The 14,608-nt window shown below is 34.6% G+C and overlaps 2 pseudogenes; both read left to right on the forward strand.

Annotated features, from left to right (window-relative positions):
- Nucleotides 1–10,180: 10,180 nt before the first annotated feature.
- LOC147820638 (olfactory receptor 8K3-like) lies at nt 10,181–11,130 on the forward strand (annotated as a pseudogene).
- A 1,311-nt stretch (nt 11,131–12,441) lies between these two features.
- LOC147820639 (V-type proton ATPase subunit G 3 pseudogene) lies at nt 12,442–12,798 on the forward strand (annotated as a pseudogene).
- Nucleotides 12,799–14,608: the final 1,810 nt, after the last annotated feature.

A 14,608-nucleotide genomic window follows, 5' to 3' on the forward strand; every position in this document is an offset into this window, starting at 1 on the left:
TGTTGCCTAGAATTGCTTTTGCTATTCTATGTTTCTTCTGCTTCCAAATGTATTTTTGGATTGTTTTCTCTAGTTCTGTGAAGTATATTGTTGGAATTTCAATAGGCATTGCATTGAATCTATATAGTAGTTTTGGAAGTATGGCCATTTTCACTATATTGGTTCTTCCTACCCAGGAACAAGGCATATCTTTCCATTTTCTTATATCCTCTTCGATCTCCTTCTTCAGAGTGCTGTAGTTTTTATTGTAGAGGTCTTTTGTTTCCTTTCTTAGATTGATTCCTAGACATTTCATTTTCTTAGATGCTATTGTAAAAGGAGGTATTTCCTGAATTTCTCTCTCAATGAGTCTGCTATTTGTGTATAAGAAGTCTATTGCTTTTTTAGTGTTGACCTTTTATCCAGCTACTCTACTGAATCTGTCAATTAGGTCTAGAAGACTTTTGACTGAGTTTTTTTTTGCCTTCTAAGTAAAGTATCATATCATTAGCAAATAATGACAGTTTCACTTCTTCCTTTTCTATCTTTATTCCTTTTATTTCTTTCTCTTGTCTAATTGCTATGGCTAATGTTTCCACAATGATATTGAACAGGAGTGGTGATAGTGGGCATCCTTGTCCTGTTCTTGATTTTAGTGTGAAAGTTTTCAGTTTTTGACCATTTAGTATGATGTGGGCTGTTGGTTTTTCATGGATAGTCTTAATCAGGTTGAGATAAAGGCCTTCTATTCCAATTTTTGTTAGCATTTTTATCATGAATGGGTGTTGCATTTTGTCAAATGTTTTTCTGCATCTATTGAGATGATCATGTGGTTTTTGTCCTTGGCTCTGTTAATATAGTGTATTACATTTATTGATTTACATATGTTGAACCGTCCTTGAATCCCTGGGATAAATCTGACTTGGTCAGGGTGTATGATCTTCATGATGACACGCTGTATTCTGTTTGCCAGTATCTTGTTGAGTATTTTTGTGTCTATGTTCATTAGGGAGATTGGTCAGTAGTTCTCTTTTTGGTTGGGCCTTTCCCTGATTTTGGAATCAAAGTAACACTTGCTTCCAGGCATGAATTTGAAAGCCTTGCTTCCCTTTCAATTTCCTTGATGAGTTTAAAGAGTAATGGCAATAGTTCTTCTTTAAATGTCTTGTAGAATTCAGCAGTGAAGCCATCAGGACCTGGGCTTTTCTTTGTTCATAAGTTTTTTATTACATTTTCAATTTCACTCATTGTTATTGGGGTGTTTAGAATTTCTATATCACCTTCATTTAATTTTGGCAATTCGTATGTATCTAGGAATCTGTCCATTTTTTCTGTGTTTTCCATTTTATTAGAGTACAAGTTCTTGAGGTAGGTATTGATGATTCTCTGGATTTCTGCTGGATTTGTTGTGGTTTCCCCTTTTTCATTCTTAATTGCATGGATTTGAGACTTTTCTTCCCTTTTTTTTGATAAGTTTGGCTAAAGGTTTATCGATTTTATTTATTCTTTCAAAAAACCAGGTCTTCGATTGATTGCTTTTTTTTGTATCACTCTCTTAGTCTCCATTGCATTGATTTCAGATCAGATCTTTATAATTTCCTTTCTTGTATGAGCATTGAGTTTGTTATGATCTTCTTTTTCTAAGAGCTTGAGGTTCTACATTAGGCTATTTAACTGAGTTCTCTCTGTTGTCCTAATATGGGTACTCACTGCTATGAATTTCCCATGTAGAACTGCTTTCATTGTGTCCCACAGGTTCCTGTATGTTGTACTGGCATTATCATTTACTTGTAGAAACTGTCTAATTTCTTCTTTAATTTCCTCTGTCACCCATTGGTTGTTCAGGAGGGTGTTGTTCAATTTCCATGTGTTTGTGGGTGTTTTGCAGTTTCTTATGTTATTGATCTCCAATTGTATTGCACTATGGTCTGATAATATACAGGGGATAACTTTGATTCTTTTACATTTACTTAGATATGTCCTATGAGCTAGGATGTGATCTATTTTGGAAAATGACCCGTGTGCAGCTGAAAAGAATGTGTATTCAGATTTTGTGGAGTGGAGCACTCTGTAAACATATATTAAGTCCATTTGTTCAATAGCATGTTTCAGTTCTAGATTTTCACTGTTAATTTATTTTCTAGTTGATCTGTCTATTTGTGATAGAGGGGTGTTGTGGTCCCCCACTACAATTGTATTAGTGCTTATTTGGTTTTTCATATCCATGAATATTTGTTTTGTATAGTTTGGGGTATTCATATTTGGTGCATATATATTTAGGATTTTCATCTCTTCCTCTTGGATTGTTCCTTTCACAAGGATGTAGTGACCATCTTTGTCTCTTTTAATTAGTTTTGCTTTGAAATATACTTTGTCTACAAATAAGATTGCTATGCCTGCTTTTTTCTGGGTTTCTGTGGCATAGAGAACTGTTTTCAATCCTTTTACTTTCAGCCTATGGATTTCCTTTTGAGTTACATGTGATTCTCTTAAACAGCATATTGCTTCATTCTGCTTCTTAATCCCTTCTGTCAGTCTGTTTCTTTTGATTGGTGAATTGAGGCCATTAACATTGATAGTTATAATTGAGAGATATTGACTCATTCTTGTTGTTGATGGCTCTTTTCTTATTTTTCCCCCTTTCCCTTTGGTGCCTTACCTTGCATGGTGTCTTCTCTATGTTGGCCCTCATGGAGTTGTGACCTTCATTGTCTTTTTCTAGGATATTGCATAAAATTGTTTGGAGTGCTGGTTTGGTGTTCATGAAAATTCTCAGGTGTTCTTTTTCATGAAAGTATCTAATTTCCCCATCAATTTTGAAAGATAATTTTGCTGGATACAACAGTCTAGGTTGGAAGTTATTTTCTTTTAGGGCTTGAAATACTTCACTCCAGGCTATCTTTGATTTGAGAGTTTGTGTTGAGAAATCTGCCATGACTCTGATGGGCTTTCCTTTGTAGGTGATTTGTTTCTTTTCTCTAACTGCCTGTAGAATTTTGCTCTTCTGTTGGGTTTCTGGGATCTTGACTATTATATGTCTAGGTGTAGATTATTTTTGGTCATGGATGGGTGGAGTTCTATATGCCTCACTTATCTGTACATCCAATTCTCTACCTCTCTCTGGGAAGTTTTCTACTATTACTTCTGTGAACAGTTTTTTATGTCAGTTATACTTTCTCCTGTTTTTTCATGGAGTCCTATCAGTCTTATGTTATTCTTTGCATCATCTAGCAGCTGTTGGATTGATTTCTAATTGTCCCTTACTAACTATAAGAAATCTCTGTTTTCATGGTCCTTAACCACAATCCTGTCTTCTACATATGATATTCTATCTTCAGATTCTCTTAGTCTGCTCTGCATACTTTCAATGGAGTTTTTAATCTCTTGAATATCTGTTTGAATATGTTTCATGGATTCCATTTCTTTCTTATGCTGGACATTCATGGCTTCCAGCATGTTTCTGATCTCATCTATTTTCTTATCTGTTTCTGCTCTAGAGCTTCTAATCATGTCTTTCATTCTGCTCACCATGTCTGTATTCATCTGGGAGATTATTTCTGTTTTGAAATTTTCTACAGCCTCATGCATCACTTTGTTACTTTCTGTGCTATCAGTTCAGGGTGTCCAAGTGGCTTCTTATCAGACTTTTCCACCTCATTTCCCCCAGAACTTCCTTTTTGTGGCATGGAAGCCTGCATTTGTGCTTTGCTTAAGTGTCTTTTCATTTTTGTTTTTGTTACTGTCCTTGTTTTAATTCCTGGGTTGATATTTCAAAATTGCTTAATGTAGGTACCTTTGTTGCTTGTGTTTGAAACGCTTGTGAAATGATTGCTTTTCAGAGGTGTCTTCCAGATATAGCTTGTGTTTGGGTTTTTAGACTCTAATGACTCTGAAGCTATTTTATTTTTCTTATACCAGGAAGGAAAATTAATTAGATCAATCACAACATGTTAGTCCAAATGACATAGGCAGCAATACCATAGCATCAAGCACAGCTTAGAAAATGATAATTTTTGGTAGTTTATTAATCTATCACTTTTAACTATGTGAGTTAAATTAAAACTGAGGACCAATGCAACATAAGTTATAATGAATAAACTCTTCAATATAGCATCTTTCTCCTTCAGGGTGGGGAGTCAACAGGAGTTGGGGAGGGAGGGACAGGTAGAAAGATCAGGTAAGATTAGCAGTGAGGCTAGAAGACACAGAAAGATCACACAAACTCTAAGAAGTTGTTAAAGGCAAGAGAAAAAGGCAGAATGAAAGAACAAAGATGTGAAGAGAATCATCTAACAGCAACAGGGTGGCTAGATACCGAATTTACTTTCCTTTAAACCTAATGATAATCAAGAGAAGGAAAAAGAGAAGAAAAGAACAGTAAGGGAGAAATCCACATTCAGTGCAGAAAGGAACAAATGGGGAGATGAGGAGCAATGTGGGAGAGCGAGAGAATGAGTGAGAGAGAGAGAGAGAGAAAGAAAAGAAAGAAAAGCAAAACTTTGAAGGGCAGAAAAAAAGTAAAAATTAAGAATTAAAAATAAGAGAAAAAAATATTTTTCTTTTTTGCAAATAACAATAGCAATTATGGGCCTCCTTCAGGGCATATCTCTACTGTCACAGTAGGCAACATATGAATCCCTGAGCATATACAAGTCGATGAGTCTCAGCAAGCCAGCAGCAGACCAAGTACAGTGGCCTGATGTGCCTTTATCATAGAGGTTCTCTTTACTTTTCCACTGAGCTTCAGCTTTCATGGAGGAGCCTGAGAGGTCCTCTTTCTCTTACTAACTTCTGCTCTATCTTGTGGTGCTCAGGACAAGGATCTTTATAATCTCCTGTGCCTCTGTAGTGTGGGACCATGTAGTAGAAATGCCAGAAGGTAGGCGGTGCAGGGAGGGGGAGAGAGGGGATGGATGGGACTGGGTGTTGGAGGTGCCCTCGTGCCTAAGTGGACCTCGTGGTGCCATGGGCGTGGCCCGGGACAGCCACGGAGCCCCAAGGTGCTTGTCTCTCCTGGCCTGCCGCAGCTTAGAGAGCCTATATTTTCATTAGGACTTCCACCACTATACTGCTATTTTGAACCAGCAGATAATTGGAGTTTATTCTCCTTGGGGTTTGTCTTGTGAGTCACACCACCTGCTGCATCCATGGCTAGAAACAATGTCAACTAGTCCTCATCACAGCATAAACTAGTCCTCATCAATGTGTACTCAAACCTGATTCTGCCTTTCCTTGGGAAAGACAGAATTTCCGATATTTTAAAGAATGTTTCAGAAGACAAAACCTAAACCTGAAAGGACATTTTTTTGTACTAAGCATTTTCATTACTAGACCCCTTAGGCTAAAGTCTAGTTATTATTGCCAATTCCATTTGTAAATCCATGTACTTCTCAAACTCTTGTTTACTCCAAGTTCTGCATAGCAAGTAAGTACCAACTATTTTCTGGAAAACAAGGTAAAATAGTGAAATTACGTGTGCCTCGGTAAGTAAGAGAACTCCTAGCTGTGTGCACCACTTGTTCCTTCTCCTAAAAGAGATTAATCAAAGTAGGGACCAACAGGAACCTAACAATAACAATCTAACAATAGGAATCTAACAATGTAAGAAAACGTTTGAGATGGTCAGATGTTTAGTGATGTTTAGTGCATTATATTTCATGAATAGGAAAGTCATATAGTAAAATTCATGTCATCACTATGTAATCTAGTAATCATTTCAGATATTACATATTTCATAACATTTCTCTAGCTTTTTTTTTTTTTTTTTTTTGGTACCAGGGATCAAACTAGGGACCTTGCACCTGAAAGGCAGGTGGCGGCACCACTGAGCTAAATCCCTGGTCCGATTTCTTTGGTTTTAATGGCTTAAAAATGTCCAAATAATCAAGACTCAGGTTTTGCTTTATTTCCCACCTGAAAGAGAAAAGTTGTCTTAGACTGTTCTGTGGAATCAACCTGGCAGCACATTCTTCAATTAATGTTATTTGAAGCATTTAAATTTAAAGATAGGGATAATATAATTCCTTTAAGTTGTCCGTGTTGAGTGTTTGTTCTCAGCGATGATAAAATAACAAAATATATAAAGGCAACTGTATTCTTACATAATATGCATTAGGAAATGAATGTAATTGAATTTAAGAATTGAATTGGAATTGAATTTGTTATTCTTCTGTATTTATCAGAAATCATAAGGTTAGTAGAATCTCCATAGGTTATCATATGTTTGACAAAATTGTATAATTTCTGAAAGACACTGCTGTGATCCCACTAATTTTGAAACTTTTGTAGAGCTGAATTTATCATAAACTAATTTAAAAAAAATAAGAAATGTATGCATGTAAGAGACAAAATATATTACCAAGAATCCCAGCAACTAGCCAGGCATGGTAGTGCACTACTGTTATCCCAGCACTCTGAAAGGCAAGGATATGAAGATCACAAGTTCTAACCAAGACTGTGTAACATAGAAATTTAGATATACCATGTCTCAAAATAAAAAATAAAAAGAAGGCTCACGACACTGCCCTGTGTCAAGGCCCTGAGCTAAATTCCTAGCCAAAAATATACACATTATATGGCAAAATATAAAATGAAATACTTTTATTAAAAATAAGGCAAATGTGGTAACCATTTCTAAGCACATTAATGTAATTTATTAAGTTAAAATCGACATGCCTTAAAATTTACTATTTTAAGTCTTGATGCAACTACCAGATTCATGATGCTGTGGAAGAACCATCTTTCTCCAGTTCTGAAACATTTCCATCAATACAAAACCTCAGCAAGTAATTTTTCTTCTTCGTTTTCTTCAGCCCCTGTGTTACATCTCTATGTATTTTTTTAAATTCTGAGTATTTCATATAAAAATTCACATTAAATGTGACATTTGTATCCTGGATGGATAGAATAAAAATATTTTTGAGATTCATACCTCATATAACATGTTTTAAAAATTATTTTGTTTTGCTTAAATCTACATAATTTCAAACATGCAATACAGTAGAGTAATTCCCCAATTTACAAATGAGTTCCCATTCAGGGAACATGTCCATAGGTAGGGTTTGTTTGTAAGTTCTACAAAGTGAGTCTTACACACCTTTGTTGCAAATATACTATGTGAAGTATAAAAAACCAAAGCACATTCATAAACACTGTAAATAAACTGTCTTTACTTTTACAGTTACTGTAAAATGGTAAGGTAGACACATGGGCGACTTCCTCAATTTTTCACATCTATGAATGTTCCTGATTTGATATCTCTTTGTATCTGTGAAAGTTTGCAAGTGTAATGTTAGTAAATCAGGGACTTACTATAGTTATAGACACAATGTTTCAAAGCACATTCCTGAAACATATTTTTCCTGTGTCCTCATGACTACTTATGAACAACTCCTCATTTCCCCCAAGTCTCAGCCCTTTGCAACTTGTACCCTTCTATCTGCCTCTCTACCTTTCTGTATATTGGATACTTCATGTAATTGGAGTTGTCTCTAGTATCTGTCCTTCTTTAACTGGGTAATTTCATTTAATATCATGTTCTACAGATTCATCTATGTTATCACATACTGAATGATTCATATTGAAGACTAATTGATATTTCATTGTATTATAACCCACATTTTATTTATCCATTATTCTATGAACAAATATTTGAGATTTTTTTCACATCTCAGTTATGTTGAGTTTTGGTACAATATACATGAAGATTCTAATATATTTTTAAGACTCTAGTAATAATTCTTTTGGATAAAACACAGAAATTGCATTCCGGGACCATTCAGTCAATTATTACATGAGTTCACAGTGTATCCACACTGTCCCTAATAATTAGAAGACCATCTCCAGGCTTTTCATTAAGCTCTCAGATGCTTCAGGGATAATCAACCAATTCTTTGGCATCTCCTCAGGGGTAGTCACAAAAGGTTAAAAAAATCCATAAATTTTCTTCAAAAATTATTGTTAAGAAACATATGGGAAAACCAGGAGAGAGTTTTAATTACAGGTGGCAGATAGAAGCTTGCAGCATTGCTATATATTACCAATAGCTACACAAATGGTCACAGTTTCATAACCCTTTGCCATCTAGGGTAGGTGACCATTTTGACTCAGTTTGTGTGCTTTTTCTTGGTCCATAAGGTACTGAGAAGCAGTAGGAACTCTCCTTTTGGTTCTTAAATATTTTCAAATACTTTGAGAGTATAAGTACCTGAAAAACATGTTATGCTTGTGTATAAAACCCTTAATTTTCTACATTATGAGTATGTATATAGAGGCATATATGTTTGTTTAATGTCCTATCTACGGGAGACCAAAAGTGATATGAGATGAAGCATAAATAAAGGACCACAGTGATTTTCTCGAAGGCAGAATTTGAAACTCCAGGGATTCAATATCTCATTCTGACATCCTTTCCACACTAATTTATTCTGAGTTTTGGGGAGATCTTATAGAAATAAATAAAAATGTAATGATTAATTAAGTAACTATATAAACATGACAGAGTTTTGAATCTTGGAAAAAGGAGTTTCCCCATCACATTAAGAAGTGAAAAACATTAGATGAAGATTTAGAGTTTTTAGGGACCAAATTTATAGCAATGATAAAATGTTTCCCATTTTGCGAAGGGATCTGAATAAATTTAATATTTACAAAATAAAATTCAAATATTCAATAAAGGTAATTCTTAATGAAAAAGCAATTTCCCTATTCCATTGCTCTCCAAGGGAGGTGAGAGGAAATGTTTTTCATTTTTCCCTACAGAAAAATAGGCAATTAACTTTTCATTGTTTTACCCTTCTTAACTTTGTACAATTCCAAATTAATCCAAACAAAAACAACAAAACAAAATTTATCTCTGAGTGGTTTTATTAAAAGCAATCTTCTATTGTTGTGATTGGTAAATATTTTCTAAAGTCTAAATTATGAATGGTGGGTGACAAGGGGAAGGGAAGGTAGGGCACCAGGTAGCTCCAGCAGTACCAGCAATACTCTAAGTAAGACGACAAGTCTTACAACAACTAAGAGATATTTACTCGGATTTATATTTAATTTTGTAAAACTGTGTAATTTCATTTCTTTACACCTGACCAACAGAATATTGTTACTACAATTTTAATTATAAAGTGTGCCATTTCTATTTCTTTATTTTCACTTTGATAAAAATTGGTACAATTTTTACAGCAGTAATTTTCTTACCTTAAATGCCATACATTTGTTTGTATGTTACTCTTTGCAATCTCTGGGCCTAAAGATATCTGGATATATTTCATTTTATTACACATGTATTTCTATGCATTATGTGCTATCATATTTATATCTTGTGACTGATGTACAGAAAGATTTCACATCACATCCAGAACTCCACATATATGTCAGAGTTAGTGTATGCAGTGAGCCTGTATAGTACTGTGTGTCATAGTAAAAGTTTTGTGCACAGTCTTTTCTTCATACATCTATGATACATGTTAAAAATTTAATTTGTAAAGCCTATCAATATATGTATTTTAAAGGACCTGGCTTTGAAATAGTAGCTTCAACAATCTAAACAACAATCAATTCATTTTGGAATTTATTGTTAGAAAATGTTGATATGTCGTGAACATATTTGTCATATCATTTCATTAACTGTAATGAGTAAGTACCACAGTGTGATTCTAAGTGTATAAATGAAAGCTATCAATTAAAGAAAAATATCATCATTACACCTTTAGCTGCCATGCACAGATTCTGCAATATTTAAGCTTTATAAATTTGTCCCATGTGCCTGCATCTCTATCTCTATCTGGCTCCCTCTTTATCTATTATTTCAGTTTCTTTTCCTTTTAGAACAAGGTTATTGCTTTGGCTAAAATGTACGGCTGTACACTGGATGTAGTCTGATGGATGGCAGTTTCACTGCCCTCTAAACATTAGATGCCAGTAGAAGTGCATGTCCTATCAGTGACAACCAAGCAATCTCTAGATATTGAAAGTGTTCTTGCATGACTCAAACCACCTTTCTTGAGAACAACTAGTCTAACTACACATCTACTTCTGCATTATCTCTGGCAATGATGTATCAATATCACAAAATCTAACCTTGAAAGAGAAGATAAACCTTAATTACACTAGCTCCCCATAATTAATCTCCCATGTGAAAATACTTAAAATACATTACTTTTTCTACAATGTGTACCTAGAACATGTTTTGTGGCAAATGTGGATGGAGGGGTACAACTTCACAGCAGTGACCGAGTTCATTCTGCTGGGCATCACAGATCGCTCTGAGCTTCAGACTTCACTATTCCTTCTCTTCCTCATCATCTACCTGACCTCACTGCGGGCAACCTGGGCATGATCATCCTCACCCCAGGCTGCAAACTCCCATGTACTTTATCCTCAGACACCTGGCTCTCTCTGATCTTGGTTATTCTACAGTTGTGAGATCCAAAATGCTGATAAATTTTGTGGTGGATAAAAATATGATTTCCTATTATTTTTGTGCTACATAGATGTCTTTCTTTCTTGTGTTCATTATTACTGAGCTTTTTATTCTGTCTGCAATGTCCTATGACACTTATGTGGCCATCTGTCACCCTCCTCTCTACACTGTCATCATGTCACCAAGGGTGTGTTGGGTATTAGTGACAGTTCCCTATCTCTACTGCACATTTGTGGCTCTTCTGGTCACCACGAGGATTTTTCACATTGTCCTTCTGTGGATACAATGTCATCAGTCATTTCCACTGTGACAGTGACCTCTTTTTATCATTTCTCTGCTAAGATCCTTATGAAATTGAGATGATAATTCTAATCTTAGCTGCTTTTAAATTGATTTCCTCTCTTCTGGTGGTCCTCATGTCCTACCTGCTCATCTTTGTGGCCATTCTCAAGACGAACTCTGGAGAGGGTAAGTGCAAAGCCTTCTCCACCTGTGGGTCCCACCTGACCTTTGTCACCATGTTCTATGGGATGCTGATATTTACATACATGCAGCCCAAGTCCAGTCACTCCCACAACACTGACAAAGTGGCCTCTATATTTTACACCCTGATCATCCCCATGTTGAATCTTTTGATCTACAGTTTGAGGAACAAAGATGTAAAATATGCTCTTCATAGGACACGGAAAAACATATGCAAATGTTTTTCTTTAAAGGCACATACAATATAAGTCATGCAATACCCTTGCTCTCTTCCATAGACTGGCTTCATTTATCCTCAAAGTTTGGACATTGTGGTACTACATAAATTTCAGAATTTTATAAATGCATCAGTGAACAAAACATTTAAAAACTGCCTTTCTTGAGGTAGAGAGGTCAACTTTAGTGTAACATTCAAAGAGTTTTTCTAGTACATTACAATTGTGTGGTCTATCAATAAAGCTGGAATGTCATTTGGGAGTGTAAAGGAATAGTCGGCACAGAAGATGAGAAAAACACTTTTTTGTTCTTTGAGTTACTGGGGATTAATCCTACAGTCTTCACACTGAGCTACATCCCCAGCATTTATCTATTTATTTGTTTACTCATTTATTTTGAGACAGCTTCTTAAAAAGTCTTTAATTTGTTCAGGTGAGACTTGAATATATGATCCTCTTGCCTCAGTCTCTTATAGTGTAAAACAATTTTTTATATTCTCATTAATTACAAGAAACTTTCCTGTATCCAGATGTGATTTTTGTTGTCTGTGCTTCTGTTTTTGTGTGAGATCAATTTTACTATTTTAGGCTTCATATACTCCTGGGTGGTTGTGTTACAGTCATACTTGATTGCATTTTCAAGAGGTTCATTTTAGTAGAATGATCACAAAGAATATGTCAGACAAACACACTCAAGTGTTCTAAGTAGATATGCTAGTATTGTGACCTTAGCATGCATTGGTTTTCTTATGAATGATTCCATGTTAATAAATTAACCCCATAGAGTCTAGTCACTCAACAAAATATGCTATTCAGCAAGCCATAGGTCCAGCACAGAATACAGTTTTGTGTAATTCAGTGTACATATATGTGTTAGTGAATACACTGAGTGAATATATATTAAAATGTGAATAAAAATATTACTTGAAGAATAAAAGCCTGTGTATATTGTCATCTGGTAATAAAAAGTACTAATCAGGTTAGGCAGTAGATATCAAATTCATTTTGATGAAAATATGCATCACAGTTCAATTTATTTGTTCATATATACAAAACAATATCACAAATCCTTACAAACTGCATCTTGCAATGACAGAATTGAAATGCTAATATTAGTTGTTGGTGGGTATGAAAATATGTAAATTAATATATTTTAAATTACTTTCTATGTTCCCAAATTACTTTGACCAATTATTACTTTTAGAATAGTTATTTTTTAATACTTTAATTTCAAAAATGAAACCGAGTTAATGTACCCTAGTATAATATTTCTAAAACAAATGTTCAGAATTTCAATAGATCTAAAATAATGGGCAGAAGCTGTCTAACTGGGAACAAGTTGCCATGACCAGCCAGTCTCAGGGAATCCACCAGCTCCTTCAGGCAGAGAAAAGGGCCAAAGGCAAGCTAGGTGAAACCAAAAAAAGCACAGGGAAAAGGTTGAAACAAGCTAAAGAAGAAGCAATGGCAGAAATTGATCAGTACAGAATTGAGAGAGAAAAGGAATTTTGGCTGAGAGAATCTAAGATAATGGCCTCTCAGATCAACGTCTCAGATGAAGTAGAAGAACAAACATGACAGGAGATACAAGAGCTAAATAGAAGCCACAACCAGTGTATGGCAAGTGTGATTGTACAGTTTTTGAGCATGGTACGTGACATGAAACCGAAAATCCACATTAACTACAGAGTCACAAATTAAATACAACCACACTGTGCAATAAATGAAGTTTGGGTGCCTCCTGCTTGCTTGTAGCTTTATGTTTATATTAACTGAAATGTTAATCTTATTGTTTGAATATACACAAACTTCAATGTGAAATTATTCACACATAGGCTTTGAATTAACATAAACAAAACTGTTGCTTTATCATTACTGATAATGGTTATGACGATGTCATCTAATTTGGAGAAAGTCAGGATTGCATAATATATTTTTTGATGAACGAAAGGAAAAAAATCATGATGGCCTTTTTAGATTTTTTTCCTCATTTCTTCCTCAATTGAGAAAATATGCTCTTAGATGTGGTTGGTGAAAAATAATTTTAAAAAGGAATATAATTATGACTCATCTAAAATGAACGTGTCAAGGATTTTGTCTTTAATCAATGAGGAAACTGTAAGATGTCATTGCTGGTTCAAAAAAACTAAATTCTAAAATTCTCAAAATACCCATAGAGAGAAGTAAGAGACAGAGAAATAATGGGTTATATAACCATCTTAAGAGAAATGGATCCTGTAACTATTCTATGTACCACTTCAACTAACAATAGATTTTTTTGAAGTATATTTCAAAAGAAAAAAATAAAAGAAGCTGATAGCAAAAAAATGGGGATAAATAAAATGAAATATGCTTAGCTAAAATAATATATCATATTTATTTGATTTTAGAAGTCAATATCCATTTTATAATTTACATGTTGTATTAAAAAGTTTAAAATTTTTGCCCTTATATATGTAGTTTACAAAATGCAGATTGGCAAATAAATGCAATAATTGCTATGATAATAGGACTCAAGAAAATGTACTATTTTGTACAATGCTTCATCAATTTCAATAAAATTTAGAATAAGAGAAATTTAATAAAAAGTACTGGGGCACTATGAATGTCTGTAATAAGGTGATCCATAGTTGAACTTAGGCTCATGAGCCGTGATGTATTGAGCACTTCAGTTGAGCCTCAGAAACTCACTGGGATGCATTTTATGAATACAGAGGATCTAAAAATTGAAATTTATATTAAAATATCATTCTACCCGACCCCCAATTTGACCTCAGGCAGACTGATTCATGAATTCTACTCAGGGCTTAAGAAAAAAGAAATAAACAATGCCTACAAATTCCTGGAGATAGCTAAATAGGAAATGTGATTTCCACTTTTTGAAAAGTACTCACAAAGACAAGCCATCTTTTAAATGAAAATTCTAAACAAAATACAAACTGATGAATCTACCAATATACAAAACAGCAAAATTCCATGTTAAATTTAGTCCAGGAATTTATGTTTGAGCTGATATTTAAAAACAAAATATGATTTATCATTTAGGAAACTAAAAATTTGGAAATATACAAATAGGTGTAAAAAATGTAAAGTTCTGGGCCAGGGATTTAGCTCAGTGGTTTCACCACCTGCTGTGCAAGCATGAGGACCAGAGTTCGATCCCTCTTACCAAAAAAAAAAAGTAAAGTTCCAAGATGCATTAACTACAAAAATTGTTTCCAAACTAATATTAAAATAGGACTCCCCTTGGGTATACAGAATGGATTTGTCTCCCTCTTACTTTTGGACCACAGACCTTTTTCACGTCTGGTTCACAGACTTTTTTTGCTGCGATGGCTTTTGATTGATACACAAGCACCTGCCTCAGCCTCCCGAGTGCTGGGATTATAGGCATGTGCCACCATGCACGGCTGTGGAGTTTGTAAAGAAAGACAAATGGCAATCTCCCCTGTGTTGTTTTAAGTGCAACAATAACTATATCACCTATTTGCTTTCTGCAGTGTGCACACTA

The sequence above is a fragment of the Heterocephalus glaber genome, unplaced genomic scaffold, assembly GCF_053883595.1.
Source record: "Heterocephalus glaber isolate CG9 unplaced genomic scaffold, H.glaber_assembly_v1.0 deba00001831, whole genome shotgun sequence".
NCBI lineage: Eukaryota > Metazoa > Chordata > Mammalia > Rodentia > Bathyergidae > Heterocephalus > Heterocephalus glaber.